Source organism: Hibiscus syriacus, unplaced genomic scaffold, assembly GCF_006381635.1.
Source record: "Hibiscus syriacus cultivar Baekdansim isolate YM2019G1 unplaced genomic scaffold, ASM638163v2 tig00109983_pilon, whole genome shotgun sequence".
In the NCBI taxonomy this organism is placed as follows: Eukaryota; Viridiplantae; Streptophyta; class Magnoliopsida; order Malvales; family Malvaceae; genus Hibiscus; species Hibiscus syriacus.
This window is the reverse complement of record NW_024062549.1, coordinates 114,528-125,480: the sequence shown is the minus strand read 5'-3', so window position 1 is coordinate 125,480 and position 10,953 is coordinate 114,528. Positions and strand designations below refer to the sequence as shown.

Sequence of the window (10,953 nt, the reverse complement as noted above, 5' to 3'; positions counted from 1 at the left end):
TAATAAAATTTTTGTATTCTATAAACGTCCCCGCTTTTATATTACCCGATCTGGATTAGTCGATCAATAAATCGGATACCAATGATTAATTAAAAAAACTATATAAAAAACACATACTTAATAAGATTTGTGTATGAATTCTCTGCCACTTAACTAAAATTCATTGTTGATAAAACTTAAAAACTATTTTTATATAATTATTTATCATCCCTTGATGAGTGTGACAAAATCTAATTACTATAATGACATTTTTACATAATCTTTAAATATAACAATTAAAAATCATTAATGTAAAATATTGAATCCGTATTCAATAACATTTATATTGGGCTATCATCTAACTAATCTTGCTTAAAGAATTTAAATCCTCATCCTACTAGATCAACTGATTGTTAGTCGATTGTTTTGTATTTTAAATGTTCATAAACAAGATTTTAATTGTTCATTAACATTTTTAATTATTTAATACTTTTGTTTAATGTTTATAAATATTTTTTTAATTCAAATAAGAAAACACGAACCAATTACGAATAAACTTAAAAGAAAATATGAAAAAACATTATCCATACGTTCATGCTCGGATCATTTATGACCCTAATTAAAATGGAAGCACAACAATAGTTTTCCTTCACCTAATTACATAGATTACATTAACAACTGAGCTCATCGTAGAGGTCAACCTCTCGACCATTCAATGGCTGACATGGCCTAGCGTTTCTTTTGCAATCTGAGTTCAACGGAGTATCCATGGCGGCTATCTGCTCTTTCGAAATGGACATCACCTGCAAGTTTTTAATTTAAATTTAGCCATTTTTTGTGTAATACATAATACTTTATTCTGTCATCAACGCTGCCGGAAAAAACCATACCTTTCCGAGGATGCTCCAGTTGACATCCTCGATGCATGGGGAGTGGTAAGAGAACCAACATATCTGTAATACTTGCGGCTTCTTCGATTCAGTTCGTTTATATTCACGTAACCAAGAGGAACTTCTGAGTTTTCCTTTCCCAATTTACTTAATCCTCCCATCAGCTGAAATGGATCGAGTTGAATTTTTTATGCTTAAACTTTGGTTTCCATATGTTTTGCATAGGAACATTATTAAGAACTATCTTACCCTGCAGATAAATGGATCGGCAGCATTGGCTTCTTGGTAGAGCACTGCAACAACAGCAGTGCTGTTATCTGGTGCTCGATGGACCATATGGAGCTCAGCAGCAAATCTGTATGTTTAAAGGGTTAAAAACACTTGCTTAGGCCCTTCTTTTTTGTGATGGAAAGGGGCAATTGGTGTCCAAAAAGTAGCATGAATTGAGGGTTATAATCAAATTGGACCGACCCAATGACACAATATTTACAGAGAGAAAGAGAAAAGCTTACTGTTGACTATCAATGCGATGCTCTGAAGGTAAATGCCAGTGTACTTGCTTGAGTGTGTAGCTTTTGGCATCAATCCATAACTCTCCAGCATCTTCCTCGAAACGCACCCCAACACTGAAGCCCTTGTTAACGAGAGTAGCGTTTGCAGGTTTGTACTTCCTGGCTAATGGTTTCAATTGCTTGTTGTGGACAGTCATATTCCTCTGAATGTTTATCGGAGACTGTCGTTTCCCTGATGAACATGGTGAGAATGTCGGATCCAATTTGCCCAGTTGTATGGTCCATCGATGCCTGAATAACTGAACTCCATTTCTCTAAAACTAACCCAAAGAAAGAAAAATCATCAACTCAGCATGTTTCATTTTCCAGATGATATATATATTGCAGCAAAACATGATCATAGTCATACCATCAATGGCAGAAGCAATGCCAACGAGCAAACTGAGCAAGAAGACGACCGAGTAGACACGAAGGGCCATTAATAACCTGATCCGAATCTCGAATGCACCTTGAAAAAAGAGAAGACGAACTTATATAATTATCATATATTGAGAGTTTTAGTTTTAGAGCACCTACACTGGTATGTCGTTGTCTATTTATAAATGCACGTAGTAGTAATACGGGGATAACATCAGGGATGCTCGTTAATCGGTGCTAACCGAATTAGCTGATTAAATTGATATTTAGTTAGGTTGATTAGATGTTAGATCGATTAACGGTTAAGAAAATTTTAAATTCAATTAAAAAAATTGATTAATTTGATTTTAGTTAATTCAATTCAGTCGACGATCGAATTAATCGTTTGAATACCAGGTGACAACAAGTTGGGTTAAACTAAGTAAAAAACGAAGTCAAAGCTTTACTGCAGTTTGGTTGAATCTTGTCGTCATGGGTCTTATTAGCAGAGCTAAGCCTGCAAACATTGGCGAGTAGTGGTAGAATGTTTTAATTATATATATATAAATAAATATATATATATATATTAAATGGAGATAGAGAAAGAGAAGTTTGATTAATTCTAAGAGCCATTTTCACATGGAATATGTTCACGGGACTCTCTGCAGAATTAGATTAAGTTATCAATTTAAACTAGTTGATCCTAGACAGCTACCAATTGCTTAGGTATAAAGGCAAGATTTTTCGTTAGGAGACGAACTTATAAATTATAAAAGGAGATAAATTTATAAAATTTTAAGGGGTAAAAGTAATTCTTAATAAAAAATATAAATAAAATATTTAAACTATACAAATATTTTAAATTTTTAAAAAATCGACCGCCCCGTCTACCCCTCAACCCATTCCTGACCTTGTTTGCTTTGTTTATAAGCAATTACAACACAATTCCGACGTATAAAACCTTCTTTCTATTGTGATTGTGAGAAATAAAAAAACAAAAAGAATATATCAGAAGTGAAGAAGATGTATTAGGCATTCCATTTCCAACCATTGGTTTTGAAAGGAAAAAAAAAAAGAAAAAATTCCCACTGTTGAGTTAGTTCATGTAGCAGGCAGGTTGACCTATCCCCTCAAATCCAATTTGATTATTTTAATGGAGAAAAGTTAATCTATTATATTGTTTCTGTGATTAAAGTATATGTTATTCTTTTAAAAAAATTTATTCGAATAATTACGTCTACAAGATATATGTTGTCAATAGTCAATGAAAATTTTATTAAAGTTAATAGTAAATTTTCTTTCTTGTAAAGCCTTTTTATCTTTTTAGAGCAAGTTTAGTATTATTGTTAAAGTAGTAGGAAAGTGATTTTGAATTATTTAGTTTAAGATATATAATATTATATATTTAAAAAATTATATCTAAATGATATTAAATTTTTAATATTATAAAATATATTAATTTAATTTATGATAAAAATATTTAAAAATAAATTTTATAACCACGTGTATTATGAAAATATAAAAAAATTAAAATAAGTTTTATTTAAAACTTGATGTGATGAGATATAATTTTTTTAACTCATAAATATTCTATTAATTATATAATTATGTTTGTTAAAAAAATAATTATATAAATTATAAAATAAACACATGATAATAAAATGAATTAAAAACATATTTTTTTACTCTAAAAGTTATTAATTCAGTATTACTTATAGCTTCCTAAATACTTTTGGTTCAAAAAATATTTTTAAAAAATAATATTATAATCTGGAGGAACACATCATTTTACGTTGGAAGTGAATTTATAAAATCTAAAAGGAGAATAAACTTATAAAATTTGGGACCAAAATAATTTTTTATAAAAAATACAAGAAAATATTTAAATTTTTTAGAGGAGTAACCACCGTTACCCACTCCCCTAAATCCATCCCCGATTGTAATCACTCTAATCAGCACCACCATATTTATTCATTAAATATCTTTTAATTCAATGTTGTAGAAAAATACTTTAGAATTTATATTGTGCAACCCACTTTAATTTGGTTATTTTAGAGACTTATCCACTTCTTTCTTAGCGAGAAAGTAGTCAACCCTTTAACTTTAAAAGATAACCAAATATATATCCATTAGACATAACTCCAGGATGAACGCATGATTTATGTTAGAGGAGTAAACTTCTCAGATTTTAGAAAGGTAAAAATAAATTATCAATAAAAAATATAAAAAAAATATATAATAATTTTAAAATTTCATGAGATAATTGTCCCTTCAGACTATCCCTAATCAACATCAAACTCGACTGCTTTTAAAAGAATTTAAGTTCAGAAAATAGAATTTGATGGAGGTGAGAAGGTGATGTTAGCCGTGGCCACAGGGCACAACGGCACTTCCCAGCCGACCAAATTAGAGCATCAAAACTACAAGGCTTAGAAATAAGAAAAAGAAAGGCACTATTGAAAATGGGAAAGGTATGGGCTAAATTTAAAGTGATATTTCATCAAACTCTGCACTTAATCATCTACTATTGTCCTTCCCTAGGGCAAATATCACCTTCCCCTGGTATATACTGCGTATATTTCCATAGTGCCCCTAACCCACCATTGCACAGTTTTGGTGAAGAATTTACTTACGGTACCCACCAATGCACCATTTTGGTGAATGAATTCAATTTTATCTCAATATTTTATTGATGCCAACCAGTCCCTGCACAAGATTTTTTTTAAAGAAATTATAAATTTGGACACCCTGAACCATTTAAATAAATATACATTATTAAAGAATTCATCAAGTGGTCTCATGGTAAAAGAGAAGCTTATTCTCTCTAAAGGTCTTGGGTTCGAGTAATGACATCTACAGAGTGTGTGTGTGCATTATCAATAGGTTAAGAAAATTTTGAACATATACAAAAAATATGCATTACCGAACCCGCCCCGTTGCCATCCCTACAAATGATTAAGAGTTGTCTTTAAACATATACTATCTTGTACTTACCCCATATTTATAAAAAAAATAGCAAATATCACATTAGATATTATATCAAAGCATAAGTATTGTATTAAATATTTTATCAAAATACATATATTAATATGATCCTTTTGGTTTGAATGTGCAACTTTGCCTAAACTGATACATGTGATTCGTGAAGATTCAATTTCTTATTCTGCAATATCTGGGTTTATGAGCAATATATAAGTAACTACAAGATTTACAACTACGACAGACATTACAAAAGACAAACAGCATCATGTTCTTATATGGAAGACAGGCCCAAAATTATGTCAAATTAGATATTTCACTTGTGCCATATGGATTAATCAGGCAACTCTAACAATATATATACATGTAGAAGACTGCCATAAAAATGCCAAATTGAGATTTCACTAGTGCCATATGTATTAATTAGGCAACTCCAACAATATATATGAATATAGAAGACAGTCAAAAGAAAATGTCAAATTTGAGATTTAATATTATACTTTATGGTACGCTTTTTTTCAGTTTTTGACACGTTTTGAGTTTTTATTGTTTGTTTGGTCGTTCTATTCGTTTAATTTTATCAAAGTTGCATCTGATGTCGCCTTGATTAATCAAGATGACGGTTATTTGTTATCTTGTTGATATTCTCTACTTTGGACCCTTAGATTGAATTTGGATACATAATTTGTGTTCAGAGATATTTTTTTCACGACACTCGACTCTGATTTAGGATTGTCAATGTCCTTTCAGTAGTTTGATCCCTTATTGTGGTTTGATTACTGATGCAAACAGATTTGTTCTTATCTATATTTTATTTGAGTTTTTTTGGATAGATTTTTAATATTTTCCTTATATGATCATTGCATGATCTCAAATAATTAGTTTATTGTAGGAATGGCAAATGAGTACAATTTCGTGGATTCCGCACCGTACCCACTCCAATTGGGGCGGGATGTGTATAACTTTAGTGGGTTGTGGGCGGGTGTGGATTTAGAAAGTGGTACCCATCACTGGTAGTGGGCGGGCGATGGGTTTGAGACCTTACCCGCCCCGCATCCGCCCGCCCCACTAAATACCATTAAATTTATGACAAGTTTACTGTTCAAGCTAAAATTGATAGAATTCAAGGTCTTCTACATGAATTGGTGGATGAGTATGGATATAGAAATGGTAAGAACCAAGCAAGTAAGAGCAAAATCAAGGGCAAAAGAGCAATGTTGAACCAGATTGCTGAATTTGTAGAGCAAAATAATGATGCAATTTCAGAAAAATCTGATTTGAACAGGTACTTAGAAACTGCCAACATACCTATTGATGATTTTGATATTCTTAATTGGTGGAAAACAAATGGAAATAATTATCCAACTCTCCAACAAATAGAAAAAGATATTTTGAGCATTCATGTCTCCACTGTTCCATCAGAATCTGCATTCAGTACAAGTGGAAGAATAATTGGTCCTTATCGTAGTCGACTACTTCCGGAGATGATTGAAGCATTAATGTGTGCTCAAAATTGGCTTTGGGCCGATATTAAAGGTAATATTATTATTTAATCTATGTTAGTTGTCAAATTGTGTTTAATTATCTTATTAAAGTTTAGTTACTAACTTATATTAGTTTTGCCTTCTATTATATATGTAGGAAGTAGTGAATTTAAATTGGAGCACTATCAATTGGATGAAATAAAGAATGATGATTGTAATACTGGTGTAACATATGTCACAATTATTGCCTGAAATTTGAGAATGTTGTGTCAAACAACAAAAATATTATATGTTTGTCATTTATGTTTATAGGCTTTAATTATGTCTTTTATTATGGTGTTTTATGTACTTTAAGATTTATTTTAACACTAAACTCAGTTAATCATTGGTTTATTTTATTATACTTCTTAATGGACGTGTTTGTTTTATGTTTGTTGCTTATGTATAACTTAAGGTTACTGTCAGGCGGGTCTAGCCGGGTACGTCTCCAGTTGGGTAGTGGGTGTGGGGATGGATTTGAGAATGTACATGCGTGGGCGGGTGTGGATTTAAAATTTTTTACCCACCATTGGTGGTGGGCGGGTGGTAGATTTGAAAATATTAGGTGGGTTTGGAGATAGGGAAGGGGATATCCGCACCCAACTCGCCCGTTTGTCATCCCTATTTTCTCGTGTCAATCATTATAAGAAATATCCTAATTATATGTTTAATTTACGTTTATGGTAGTAAATCTAATTGTAATTTTAACTTTCTTATAATAAAACTAATTATTTCTATTTACATAAAAAACAAAGAGTTAATTGCATCATATGCCCCCAAATTATAACTCTCATTTTAAATTAGTCCTTAAACTTTTGAATATTCCAATTTCATCCTCAAAGTAGGACTTCCATTTTAAATTCATCCTTAAACTTTTGAACATTCTAATTTCATCCGTAAACTATATCACTCTTTCTAAACTGGTCCCCAAACTTTTGAATATTCCAATTTTATCACTAAATTCATCCAAATATGTAATTAGTTTTAACCATAGGTCAACCTATTTTTTTTCAAACATATAATAATATAACTTGGCCTAGTGATTTTATTAACAAGGGACGTGACTAATATATATGTATAGTTTGGGATGAAATTGGAATGTTCAAAAGGTTGAGGACTAATTTAGAATGATAGTCATAATTTAGGGATGAAATTGAAATATTTAAAATTTAAGGACCAACTTAAAATGAAGGTCATAATTTGAGAAAATGTGATGCAATTAACTCAAAAACAAATTAAAATGAGAACTTGTCATTGCATCATTAATGTGTATACAAATATCATATATGGAAATGTTAAACGGGTGGGTTAGTATGGATTTTCTTAATTGTTTTTACCATATTCAAATATATTTGGGAAGTTGTAAGAATGGATTTTGTAAATATATGAAAACAATTTTTTAGCAATGAACATTTTGTATTAGTATGTGATCAAGGTAATATTTGTTCAAAGATAATTCTTAATTATTCAATATTAAACACTTCTACCCCTCACATTAATGATGTTGGAATCTGAAACTTCAAATAATAACAACAATTTATTTACCACCGACACTCGGTTCATAATTAATAATTAAATGCGGTGGACCGGATTCCATTTTGAGGTCCACAATTCCATTAAAGCCTCCATGAAAGGTGAGAATTTAATTGTGTGGACTTCGATAGGGACCAGTGACACTTAGATGGCCACACTTATATCTATTTGATATCTCTATCACATTTATCTAAAATATTATATATATATATTACAATTATCTTTACATAAAACAAATAGCTTGTTGTTTGTTGGGACCATTTGTGAATAAAATTAACAAGGAAATATATAAAAGAAAAATAAAATAAATAATGGCATTAACTTGAATTGTTTGAAATCGATAATTGGCATTGGTTTGAATTCATGATTAAAAATAAAGCACAAATCAAATGACCTCGATAGTAAATGAATTGTTATTATTTCTTGAGGTCTCGGGTTAGAGCACCATGAATATCAGAGGTGTGAGCATTCAATATTAAATGGTTAAGAGTTATCATTTGAATATACATTTCCTTACATTTATTCCAGATTAATTAAAAAAACAAAAACAAAAAATTTAATAGAAATGTTCCAAATGCCAGCAAGAGAATTTGAGTAGCACTTTAAAAGAGGAAGCAAGTTTTCTTTTCTTATTTTTCTTCCTATGGATATTTTCTATTAGGAGAGTGTTTATATTTGTAGTAACGAGAAAATCTAGATGAACTTAATGCTCTAATTTACACTTTATGAGTTGAGCTAATAGGCCAAATTTGTTTAAAATGAACTAAAACTATTAATCCCTTAAATTTGGGCTTATACTCATTAACTTATATAGACTCTTCCTAAGATCTTTTGTTCCTCGCATTCTTAAATCTCCAATTAGCATCTTATGTTAATTAAATAAAGGTTATTTTATTTCGAGGTCGATTTTATACGTGTCTGATTGTAATATTCCAATCCCGTTGTAACAACTCAAAATCGATCTAATCAGGCCACAACATCAAATTTCAAAAATATTAGAATAAAAAAAAAATTATAAAGGCGAATTCAAGAGTGGAAGTGTAAAACTAGAGTTGCTTCAAACCATGGATCATAAAGGGGAAAAGATTTATTTAGGATTGAATTGAAGGATCAAATTAAATAAATGCAAAGTTGGAGAGATAAAATTGTAAACATAAAAAACTTAGTGTTGAAAAGGGAGATTGAAGTAACAAAATTATTCTATAGTGATAGAAGAGGATGTAGTTCAAATGGTCAAAATTTACTGAAATTTAAGGAAGATTCAGGCTAGTTTGGGAATGTTTCTGGCAATGGAAAAATGATTTTCCATCCCATAAGCAATGCTAAATACTTAAAAGTTGATTTAAAATCATGATTGGAAAAGTGTTTTTCAACCTAACCTCAAAAACTCAAATTTCTAGTTTTAGCCGTAAAAAATCATTTTTGGGCTGAAATTATATTTTTATCCTCAGTAATTTATTTTAATTGATTTTTAAATTAATACACATACATGTATAATTATTTATTAATTGTTTTTAATAATGTTCAAATTGATTGTTAGATATAAAATGGTAGAAATTTAAAGATTTTTTTACTTTAAGTACTTATATTATTTTTTGGTTCAAAAGCAAGTATCTAAATCGTAATAATTTTAAGTTCACATGTTAAAATGTATCGATGAATTTTTTTTTCTTAATAAATTATTTCATATACAAAAATATTATTAATAAGTTATCATAAAATATTCTTTTATATTTTTATTATAGTTTAAGTTGATATAATTTAAATATCATAGTATTAATAAGTATATATATAATTCAAATACTATATTTTCAATTTACAAACATAATATTTAAAACGACATTTTATCTTTTTAAAATCACTTTTTAACAATAATTCCAAACAATTACATTTTAAAATGCACTTTTCAAAAATACTTTAAAAAATACTTTTTTACACCATTTTTCAAAATTAATACAAACGGACATCGAAAAACTAGTCAATAAAATGCATTTTTAGGCAAAGACGTCAATCAATACCTAGACCATGGTATTGATACCAATCCTTGGGTATTGAAACTTAAGAGCCCATAATTGTGAAAACTTGCTACAAAGTTACAAACTACGTGAAGCTTGCATTTTTTAAGATTCTTTTACCATAATTTTTCTACTCCTCTTGAACCCTAAATCCATCGTTCTTCACCCTCTCAAAAGTATGATACGAAAAGTGATCAATTATATTATATGTGTCATAGGTATTAGCGTGTCATGGAAATAAAATGTAGATATCAAAAGTTGCGTTTATAATTTGACGAATGACCGAATTATAAATACTTGAAAGCTAATTCAATAATCAGTTTTATAAAGAGGTAGTGATCCTCAAGAAATCAATTAATTTATATTTTTATTCATCTCCGTTAGAGAGTTTTACGTCAAACGAAAATAATCTTCTTGGATCATATTAATACTTTAAATTTGAACAGTTGAATAACCTAAATACAATTTATCTACTTCTAGAAATGGTTAGTCATTCCTACGTGAGGATGATAGTCTACGATCTAATTCCACGTATAAATAACTTAAATACAATTTATATACTTCTAGGAACCATAATCTTGACAATAACATGCAAACATATCATAAAACACTTACATATGTGGGAACTCAATTGCAAATTCTAAATAACCCTTTAAATTATTTTCCAACAATTTTCTCTCTCTCTCAATTTTGCTAGAGAGCATCTATGACTTGTGGGATTATGTAGAAAATAACACTTAGATCCAAACTGAGAGCTTTGAAAAGTTTGAGGACTAGTTTGCAAATATTTCAACCTTAAAGGCTTACTTTATTCAACCACTTGTCACCTAGAAATGGATGACGAAACGAGGTAATTAATCAAATTTTAAAAAATTTATTTCAAGCTATTGTAAGAAAGGATTTAAAAACCTGGAAGATTGCTTGGCATTTATAGAATTTACATATAATAATAACATATTCTTCTTCTACTAGATTTTCATTATTTAAGATTGTATACGGGTTTAATCCACCAACAATTTTGGACATAGCGCCATTCCCTGCAAATGAAGTTTCCATTTCTTTCTAAATAAGGCCTTATTTTTTATGATGGCTTGATAGAGTTTGGATTGCCCAAGTAATCAGCCAT

General features: G+C 29.8%; 1 pseudogene; it reads right to left on the bottom strand.

The window, feature by feature from the left end:
• Positions 1 to 568: 568 nt before the first annotated feature.
• Positions 569 to 1,923, bottom strand: LOC120211769 (annotated as a pseudogene).
• Positions 1,924 to 10,953: the final 9,030 nt, after the last annotated feature.